Here is an 11,544-nt window from a genome sequence, read left to right as displayed (position 1 = left end):
AGTGGAGCTGCCAGTACCCTTTGGAGCCCAGAAGATTGTGAGTGAATCCCAGATGTCCAGCCTTGAGCTACTTTGCTGGACTTTGGTTTTGCTTAGGTGTGCCCGATTCCTCCCTTTGAAATAAGACAGTACTTGTTTTGGATTTTATAGAAGCCCACCCACAGTTGAGACTATTAAGAGACTATGGACTTTTAAGTGCTTGGATTTTTTAAGGCCTGTGGGTTTTTAAGGTTGTACTGTCTTATGTTGTGATATTAACATCATATCTTGGGGACAAAAATTGGAAAGTTTATGGTTTAATAGTGATGTTTGTGTGTCAAGTTGACAAGGGGTCGATTGTGCAGGATAGCTTTATTGCCAACTTGATACACCTGGGTTGAGGGAGCCTCAATTGGGGAATTGCCTCTAATGGACTGGCCTGTGGCCATGTCTGAGGGGCATCTTCTTGATGAGTGATGTGGGAGGGCCCAGCCCGCTGTGGGTGGTGCCACCCCTGGGCAGGTGGGTCTGTGTTGCATAAAAAAGTAGGCTGAGCAGGGGCCAGGGGAGCAAGCCAGTAAGCAGCATTCCTCCATGGCCTGTGCTCCAGCTCCTGCCTCCAGGTTCCTGCCCTGAGTTCCTACCTTGGGCTCCCTGATGAACCATGACCTGGGATATGTAAGCTAAATAAACCGTTTCCTCCCCAAGTTGACAGTGGTCAGAGTATTTTGTCACAGCAATGAAGAAACAAACTAAGACAATGCCTAAATTTCTTTTTTAATTTATTTTTATTTTATGTGTATGACTGTTTTACATACATGTATGTAAGTACATCACATGTGTACAGTACCCTAAGGAGGCCAGAAGAGGGCATTGGATCCCCTGGAACTGGAGTTATGGGTAGTATTAGCTGCCATGTAGGTGCTAGGAACTGAACCCAGGTCCTCTGCAAAAGCAGCCAGTGCTCTAAACTGCTGAGCCCTTTCAATAATATACTTCTCGTGCGTGTATAAAACAACCTTCCTTTTTCTAATTAAATATGATAACATAACTTTTAGCAAAGAAGAACCAAATTATCTAACTTTCTCAAGTTAAATTTTTCTTTAAATTGCTGGGGGGGGTGTTTTTTTTTTTTTTTTTGTGGCAGGGGCTGGTGCCATGTTGCACATGTGGAAACCAGAGGACTATTTTTAGGAGTCTGTTCTTTCTGTCATGCAATCCAGGGATCAAACTCAGGTTGTCAGGCCCACAAGGCAAGTGCTTTTACCTACTGTGCCATGCCACTAGGCCCTAATGTTTCAAATACATTCTTAGATGTTAAATCTATCTGTTCCATCAGCCTTGGTGTGTGTATATTGATACACCTGCTTCCATGTCCACAAGTGCTGTAATTACAGGAGTGTGCCACCACACTTGGTCTATGGCATGCTTGGATTGGGACCCAGGACTTTGTGCATGCTAGGCAAGCAGTCAACCAACTTAGCTATGCCCCTAAAGCCATAATGAATCACTCTTAGAACAAAATATGTCATCTGTGAAAGTCAATAATCATTTTTTGTTGTTGTTTTGTTAATTCAAGATTCATTGCTAAGCAGCAGACTCTGAATTATCGTCTGTGATGTTGAACTCCTGACTTTGCAGTCTGTATCAGGGAAGAGCCTTGATTGACACTGTCATAGACAATAATTACAGAATTTTTCACTGGGCATGATGGTGGAGCCTGTAGCCTCAATTGTTTAAGTGACTAAGGCAAGAGGGTTACCTGTGCCCAAGGGCTAGCCTAGGCAACATACTGAGAGCCCCATCTCAAAAACCAAACAAAATAACCTAAAAGTCAAACAAAAAACCCACACACAACAGGAGGTAGAGAGATGGCTCAGTAGTTAAGAGCACTGGCTGCTCTTGCAGAGAACCCAGGTTCAGTTCATAGCACCTACATGGTGGCTAACAACCATCCATAAATCTAGTTCCAGGGGATCCAACACCCTCTTCTGGCCTCCTACAGCACTGCGTTCATTTAGTACACATACATATATGCAGGCACAACACTTACACACATAAAATAAAAATAAATAAAACTTTAAAAACCAAAACAAACCAAAAAATAACTTTTAATAATGTGTTAGGTACATCTCAAGGATCTCTAACTCTGAAAGAAGTTATTTTGACTCTCCCACAGAATTTCTCTCAGACACGCCATTCACTAAAAAAAAGGTCACCTGGGTTCCAAAACTTTTTGTGTTCATGTTTAAATAAGCCACAAAGAGACTGCCAAGAAATCTCCATCTGTTTGCCTAAAAATACAAGCATAATCTGGTAGTAGATTCATCTTTGCTAATGAATCCTCCTTTGAATTTCTTGGAAACTTTGCCAAGTTAGTAATTGTACAGTCTCCAAAGCAAGCTGTTACCATGGAAGAGGCCCAGCCTTTTTAAACCCCAAATCACCAAAACCCTTTGTGCAAGGTCCAAGTTTTTACCTTCAGACAGTCTTCTGTGTCACTAGAGCCAGAGGTCTTATTTTCATGGGCAAAATATTAAGATTCTCACTTACAGGTACTTTCCTTTCAAGGGAACTCCTTTAGTGGCCACAACATCCTACCAAGAAAAATCCCAAGCAGGTTTATTCCTGTACCAATTCCAGTAATCTGCAGTGGAGGCAACAGATGAGTAGAAAAGAGTGTTCTGTGCCTCTGCTGTCACATAGCCTGGACTTGAAAGAGTGTCACGTAAATCAGAAATTTCCATTCTTCTAAAGATGTCATTTCATAGGAACTTAGAGTTTTATGGTTTATAGGGGATGTGATGGTTAATATTGTCAACTTGACAGGATTTGGGATCATCTAAGAGACAAACCTCTGGACATATCTGTTAGAGAGTTTCTAGACTGAGTTAACTGAGGTGGAAAAACCCACCTTGAATGTTGGCTCCACCATTCCATGTGCTGGGGTCCCAGATTAAATAAAAAAGAGAAAAGCTTCCAGGAGTGGTGGTGCACGCCTTTAATCCCAGCACTTGGGAGGCAGAGGCAGTCCGATTTCTGTGAGATCAAGGCCAACCTGGTCTATACAGTGAATTCCAGGTCAGCTGAGGCTACAGGGGATCCTGTCTTAAAAAAAAAAAAGGAAAAAAAAAGAAAGAGAGAGAGAGAGAGAGAGAGCAAACTGAGCACCAGCAGTCATCTCTCTCTGCTTCCTGGCTATGAATATAATGTGGTCAACTGCCTCGTGGTCCAGCTGGTATGCCTTCCACACCGAGATGGACTGTACCCTTGAACTGTGAGCCACAATAAGACCTTCCTTCCTTATATCTTGCTCTTATCAGGTATTTTGTCATAGCAAAAAGAAATGTAATTAACACAGGAAACAAACAAGGTCTTATTGCTAGAGTAGAATGAAATGGGAAAGCCATGAGAAGAGAACATAAACATTATCCAGGAAAGGCTTGAAGGTGAACTGTTTGCATTTATGAAAACAGCCAAAGATAGACCTTAGCTTTACTGCTATGTGTTCTAGAAGAAACTAAACCATCCTAGAACTTCTTGGGAAAGTTCAATCATAGTCAATTGGCCAGAGGCAACATCTGTATTCATATGGAGAAAGAGAAATGATTACTTAGAAAAACACAAGGTCGTGTATGGGTGGGTCAGTTTAGATCCACCAGGAACCAGATGCTAAGACAGTCAGATGAGCAAGAATGTAGTGTTGAAGAGAAGGAAGACAAGGCCGGCTGGAATGCACTCGTGGTGCTGCTGGAGGAAGAATGGGAGGAGGATTGGGCAGCGAGAGCCTCAGACGGCAATGCAGTTCCCAGAAAGTCTCCAAAGTAATGAATATCCCTTAAGTGCCTGGCGGTGGGCAACAGTGGCTTGGCTCTAGCATCCTAATTGGATGCTACCTTGGAGACTGGCCTGAGGGTGCGTAGTGCCTCAATTTATAGGTACAGCAGCTGGAGCCATCAGTTTACTGCCATCCTCCCAGTGGATTCCCTAAGGAACAGAGCAAACCCTGAGCATTTATTTACCTGCATGGCTTTCACCATCATCCACAGACACTGCATCGATTTTAGGCTGTAGCTCTTCCAAGGATCCTGTGCGTATCTCTCCCTGAAGGGAAATTTAGAAGAGGGAAGTTAATGATATAAATCATAGTCCTTGCTGCTGTGGTTGGTCTTGAAACCACAACTCTTTCTTCTCTTCCTCCTTTGTTGGCCAGTCTAAATTCGCCACATATGATGTTGACAGGTCAGCCTGGTGCATAATTTGTCTTCGTTCCTAAAGAGCCCAAGATTTTGTAATTACAGTCTCTTCAGACAATGTGTCCATTCAGTTATAACTGGGAAAGGGAATCCCCAGAGGCATCAAAATGGATTACCTGGTTACATTTATCCCATTCCTGCTCGGGCCCCAGTAGCCTTACCTATTTCCTCAGGGCCATTGATCATGACTATCCTTGTCTCTGGTCCCTGGGCACAGGAGTTTAACACACACAGCATTCCTAGATTATAGCTCAGTAGTACCCTTGTTCTCTGGACCTTTCAAAATGTGGAGATGGACTGCTGGGCTGGTGGTGTAAGTTTTTAATCCCAACAGTCAGGAGGCAGAGGCAGGTGGATGTGTGTGAGATCGAGGCCAGCTTGGTTTACATAGCAAATTCCAGGTCAGCTGATGACTACAGGGAGACCCTGTCTCAAAAAGAGCAAACAACAAAAATGGGAAGATGGGAAACAAAGGGTTCCTCTTTTGGTCACTAGGCATATTATAAGTGAGGCCACTCTTAGGTCTTAGATCTACAGCTTTTTCTGTTAGTCACACAGCATTATGGTCTGATTTAGTAAACAAAGTGTACACTGCAGACTGCCAGCACCCCTATAGTCTGTTGCCTGCCAGCTGGTATTTCAGTCCTGTCCTTACTCTGCTTAGCTAATTCTTTTGTTGCTGTTTGTTTTGTCGTTGATAATGAAGTTTGAGACGGTGTCTCACTATGTAGTTCAGGCTGGCCTAGAACTCATATCATCCATCCTCTTGCCTGGGCCTCCTGAGTGCAGGGATTACAGGTGCATGCCAACACACCCAGCTGATTTGGCTTCTTTCTGTTGCAGCTGTAGGAAAGTACAAGTCTGACCATGAAGCAGAATCAATCCCTGCTTTCGAGAAGCCAATCAGAGACTGAATCATAAAGACAGAACAAAGGCCAAATCACCCAAGATCCTGTTTGAGCTCCGACGTAATTATAGGACCAAAGACTTCCTTTACTGTGTGAGCTGATTTAATTCCTCTTATTTAAATTGAACCAGTGTCTAATATGGAGAACAAAACAAAACAAAAGTCTATTTTTCTTACTTTTGAGCCTAGAAAAAGCCCCAAAGTACCTGCTTCCTATCTTCAGGACCTACGTCCTTTAGCTCTTCAATGAACGCTGCTCCTCTCTGTTGCCCCACCTTATCCCCCCTCTGTTATGGTTGGAATGAGAAATGTCCCCCTTGCTCTGTTTCCTCTGTCTGCTTAAAGATGTAAGCCTCTGCCTTCTGATTTCTGTTCCAGCTCTGGCCACCTCCTGCCACCATGCCTTCCCACCACGATGGACTCTAATTCCCCTGGAACCGTAAGCTCAAATAAACTCTTCCTTTTATAAAGTAGACAAATAAATGTCCCCCAGGGGCTCATGTCTTTGAACATTTGGCACCCAACTGGTGGCATTGCTTGGGGGAGGTTATAGAACCCTCAGATGTGCATCTTTGCTGAAAAAAGTGTGTCACTGGGGCAGGCTTTGAAGGTTTATAAACTCACCATACTTCTGCACTTTCTGCTTCCTGTGCATGAATGAAGCTTCCTGTTCCTGCTGCCATCCTCCTGCCATGCCCCCCCCCACCCCACCATTATGGACTCTCCCTCTGCAACCGAAAGCCCAAATAAACTTTCTTCATTAAAGCTGCTTTTGGTCATAGTGTTTTATCACAGCAACGGAGAAGTAACTAATACACCCTCCCTCCCTCTTTCCCTTTTTTCTTTCTCCCTCTCCCCCTTTCCCGCCATTTTTCTGTCCCTCCTTTGTGTTCTTTTTTCTTTTTATTGAGGGGGGTCGTTATAGAGTGAACTCAGGGGTTTGGACAAGCTAGCCAAACACCCAAAGACTGAGCTGGTACCTAGCCCTTAAAAATATCTCAATATTTAGAAATCCACACATATATGTTACTGAGAGCTGCTTTTAGTCCTTTAATTCTATCATCCTTGCAACTCCAGCCTCTACTATCTAGAAATTAACACCTAAATAATGGGAAGTGAGGGAAAGTGGAGCTGCCTGCCCCCCAGCGGCCTCCCCGTCCCTCTGGTTACTTTTTTCATCTTCATGTTGCCTGACATCCCAGCGATGGCTCATTCCCTCCTCCAGATCATTTACCAGGCCTCATCCCCAGGAGAGGCAGGAGTGAAGAACAAAGTAGTATACAGCGGGCTACCATCTTGGCACATTGATCTCTGTGAGTTTCAAGCCAGCCACGTCTACACAGAAATTCCAGATCAGCTACATAGTGACAACCTGTGTCAAAAAAAACAAAAAACAAAATACAAAAAAAACCCACTGCTGGGCATGGTGGCGCACCCCTTTAGTCCCAGCACTTGGGAGGCAGAGGCAGGCAGATCTCTGAGTTCAAGGCCAGCCTGGTCTACACAGCTAGTTCCAGGCCAGCTGGGGCTACAGGGAGAACCTGTCTCAGAAAAGAAAGAAAGAAAGAGAGAGAGAGAGAGAGAGAGAGAGAATTTAAAACCAACAAAAAACAAAACAAAAGCAAAACACAAAACAACAAAAAAACCCAAATTTAAATCAATTATTTTTATAGAATATTTGGAATGTCGTCTATTCAGCAGACAAGTTAATAACCCAAGAAGAAAGCAACAAAGATAATCCATGTTGAATTATATGAAGAAACAAAAAGACATTCAGGAAAAGATGTTGTGAAGACTTTTGAATATTTTTGTGTGTCAAGTGAAAAATGTTCTATGTATTATTATTATCAGAAAAATTATGTGCCCTAAAAAGTAATGCTTGGTTCACTCCATATAGTTTGAGATCTAGCCTCAAATTATTAGAACCCAAATTATTTCTGATAAGATAAAAATATGTTTATAGTTTTAGTTTTCAGATAAAGTCCTAGTCAAATTTCTTTCTATGAAATTTTCTTTTTCTTTTTTTTTAAATCTTTTGAGACAGGGTCTCCCTGTAGCCCCAGCTGGCCTGGAACTCACTATGTAGACTAGACTGACCTCAAACTCACAAAGGTCTGCCTGCCTCTGCCTTCCAAGTGCTGGGATTAAAGGTGTGTGCCACCATGCCCAGTGCTCATTCTATGACATATTCATCTTTTCTCAGTATATTTACTTCAGATTCCTTTTGTCTAAAACTTTTTTTTGTTATTTTTCAGACAGGGTCTCCCTGTAGCCCCAGCTGGCCTGGAACTCACTATGTAGACCAGGCTGGCCTCTGCCTCCCAAGTGCTGGGACTAAAGGCGTAGGCCACCACTCCCGGCTTGTCTACTAATTCTTATAAAAGCTCTTCCCTGTAATCCACACAAACTTTAGTAGTCTAGACAAACTAGACAACGGCAGATCACAAGTAGAATTCCATCCTTGTGGCTGAGTGTGGTGTCATACACCTGTGATCCCAGCTCTTGGAAGATGGAGGCAGGAGGACCAGGAGTTTAAGGCAATCTTCAGCTACATAGTGAGTTTGAGGCCAGCCTGGACAACCTGGAAGCTGTCTCAAAAAACAAAACAGAACAAAAAGAACTCCAATGCTCTTGATTTGTTCCTGGCCCAGAGGAAGGCTGTCTCCACAGCAGGAATCTCCTGTAAGAGGACCTGCCTGACACTGTCAATCTAGCCTAAGAGAAAGTCCATCACATCTTTCAGACAGGTAGAACTTGCAGAAGGAAAGGGGAGAGTGATGTCGCACACTTGAAATCCCAGCACTTGAGAGGGAGAGACGGGGGAATAAGGAGTTTGAAGCTATTCGTATTGAGTTGGAGGCCAGCCTGGGGTACAGAAGATCTGTCCAAAACCAAACCAAACCACAAGGGAAATCCTCCCCCAGCCACTCTCAGCTTACTTTAGGGCTATTATGTAAACGAGGACATCAGGCGAGAGAATGGGGTCATGAGCTTCCCAGGGTTTAGGCTTGACAATACTGCCTGTCCTGGGAAGAAAATGATACTTCGCACTTATACAACACCCTTCCCTGACCCAACAACAATACATAAGACTCGTACTTTCAAATAGTGCAAAGCACTTAAATGTTTAACTCATGAATCCTCAGAACCACTAAGAAAGGAAACGTGTCGAAGGAAGAAAAACAGCTCTCCTCTTCATGAGTCGTTAAGAAACCCATCTAAGGTCAGAAGAAATGATGTACAGCTAGCTAGCCGAAGTACGCCACAGGCAGGAGCCCTCGAACCAGGGACATTCCTTGGTTACTATGTGCTAAGACGCCCTAAACAGAGAATTCCAAAACGACGGAAGTGGGCCAGAAGAGCCCCAGTTAATCGTCCAGACTTGAAACTATGAGGCTTTTAAGAGGTTTGATTTTCAGTATTTAAAGGTTTTGGTTTTTTTGGTGTTTTTGAGACAGGGTCTCCCTGTAGCCCCAGCTGTCCTGGAACTCACTATGTAGACCAGGCTGACCTTGAACTCACAGAGATCCACCTGCCTCTGCCTCCCGAGTGCTGGGATTAAAGGTGTGCACCACCACGCCCGGTTTAGGTTTGGTTTTTTTTTCAAGCCTCTTAAATGTTTAAAAGAATTTTTATCCCCTGGGATACCCCCTAAAATAATTTTTTGAAACCATGTATAATCAAAAACATCCAAAATACTTCCCAATTTTTAAATAATTACAAAAGTTTCAACTTCCAGTATATTATTAATATAGATTTATTTTATTTTTGGTTTCCTTGGGACATGGTCTCCCTATAACCCCAATTGGTCTGGTACGGAAACCACGCTGACCTCTATCTCACAGAAAGAGCCACCTCTTCCTGCCTCTTGAGTGCAGGGATTAATAATATAAAAATTTTTTAATAAACTAGGACGTACATACCTGTAATCTCAGCACTCCAGAGGCAGAAGCTGTAGGATCAAAAGTTCAAGGTTATCCTCTGTTCCATAGCAAGTTGCTAGAGGCTAACCTGTGATACTTTAGCTCCAGTATCATATAAATAAATGTCCAATTGAAAGCTGGGTGTGGTAGGATTTCAGAAGTGGAGACAGATCAGGAGTTCCAGGTCATCCTTAGCTACCTAGTAATTTTGACCAACCTGGGCTACTGGAGACCCTATCTCAAAAAACAAATAATAAAAGTACCCAGTTCAATCTAAAACCTAAGCAGCTTGTTGTCCACCCATCATCACCCATTTTTAAAGTCTACCATAGACCAGGTGTCCAGGCATGGTGACATACACCTTTAATCCCAGCACTTGGGAGGCAGGAGGTTGAGGAGGATCTCTGTGAGTTCAAGACCCAGCTGGCCTGGAACTCACTATGTAGACCAGGCTGGCCTTGAACACACAGAGATCTGCCTGCCTCTGCCTCCTGAGTGTTGGGATTGGCTTTTCTTTTTTTGAGGCAGGGTTTCATATAGCCCAGACTGGACTCGAATTTGCTGTACAGTTGAGAATGGCTTTGAAGCTAAAAAAATTATTATTTGGGGTAGAGTGGCATGCCATGGCATGTCCAGAGGACAACTTTGTGGAATCAGTTCATTCTTTCCACCTGTACGTAGGACTGAACTTGGGTCTCTGGTTTGCATAGCATGTATCTTTGCCTGCTGAGCCATCTTAAATTTTTTTTATTCTTATTTTTTCTTTTGGATATTTAATTTTATATTAATGAGCGTTTTACCTGCACATTATATATATATATATATATATATATATATATATATATATAATTTCATTGCCCTAGTAAAATCATGCATACAATACCTGCAGAGATCAGAAGAGGGTGCCAGACCCCTTGGAATTGGTTATGGATGGTTGTTAGATGCCATGTGAATGCTGGGAACTGAACCAAGGTCCTCTGCAAGAGCAGCCGGCACTCATAACTGCTGAACCAGCTCTCCAGCTCCTGACGTTGAACTATGTCTCTGCCTTCTGAGTACTAGGATTACAGGCATGTACCATCAAGTCCCATTTTAAACAGCTCTATTTGAAGTCATAAACTTTGGATGATTCCCTGTTCTCCTTAAACTAATTTTTTTTTTTTTGGTCTTTTTGAGACAGGGTCTCCTTGTAGCCCCAGCTGTCCTGGAACTCACTATGTAGAACAGGCTGGCCTCAAACTCACAGAGATCTGCCTACCTCTGCCTCCCAAGTGCTAGGATTAAAAGCCTGCACCACCAACACCCAGCATTATTTCTGTTTTTTTTTATAAATGCTACCACCAAGAAATCATCATATAAATGATGGGGCAAGAATAAAAGAAGTGTTTGGGGGGTTTTGTGGGGTTGTTTTGAAACAGGGTCTTCCTGTAGCCTCAGCTGGCCTAGAACTTGCTATGTAGACCGGGCTGGCCTATATCTTAGAGATCCATCTGCCTCTGCCTCCTGAATGCTGGGATTAAAGACTTGCACCACCACACCAGACTGAAGAAACATTTTATAAAGGTAGTCTTGACTGAACTATTTGAACAAAAATATTTGACATTCATCCTTTTTCTTTTTTATAATTTTTAAAAATATTTTATTATCTTTATTTTATGTGTATGAGTATTGCCTGCATGTATGTGAGTGCATCCGTGTCGTGCAATGCCGCGGAGGTCAGAAGAAGGCTTCAGATTGCCCTGGAACTGGAGTTAAGGATAGTTCATAGCTGCCATGTGAGTGCTGGGAATCGAACCCAGGTCCTTTGCAAGAGCAGTCAGTAAGTGCTCTTAACCACTGAACCATCTCTCTAGCCCCTCATCCTTTTCTTTTTAAATGTTATTTTATGAGTGTTCTGCCTGCATGTATGTAAGTTCACCCATGTTGTGCAATGCCCACGGAGGCCAGAAGAGGGCATCAGATCCCCTGGAACTGGAGTTATAGACAGTTGTTAGCTGGGTTGTGGGTGCTGGGGTTTGAACCCAGGTCCTCTGCAAGAGTAGCCAGTGCTCTTAACCACTGAGCAGTCTCCCCAACCCCATCAACATTCATTCTTTTCTAACAAATAGTTTTTTAAAAATCTATCACCAAAAATTTGCTTTCGTAATCCATAAGGTACCACCAATTCAGTTAAGGATTCCTTTTATTTCATGGAAATGTTTCTATTAGAAGCTGCAAAACGATTTACAGAAAGCATTGTGTTGCCACATTGAGGAAATTTATTAAAAATTCCCTGTCAGTGACCTTCGTTTTCTCTGGGCCAGCTAGCCTAGAGTACAGGGCAGCAAACAAGACATCTTGTGACAGACAAGATGGGAGGTGAGGACCGACATCTGAGTTTGTCCTCTGACTTCCATAGGCAGCAGAGGCATGCATGGGCCCATACTCTCACACACTCACTCACAATTTCACACACTCACACACACTCACAAAAAAAAAT

The sequence above is a fragment of the Nannospalax galili genome, unplaced genomic scaffold (genome assembly GCF_000622305.1).
Source record: "Nannospalax galili isolate Female #2095 unplaced genomic scaffold, S.galili_v1.0 scaffold423, whole genome shotgun sequence".
NCBI classification, from domain to species: Eukaryota; Metazoa; Chordata; class Mammalia; order Rodentia; family Spalacidae; genus Nannospalax; species Nannospalax galili.
The sequence above is the reverse complement of the archived record's forward strand: the minus strand, read 5'-3'. Positions refer to the sequence as shown.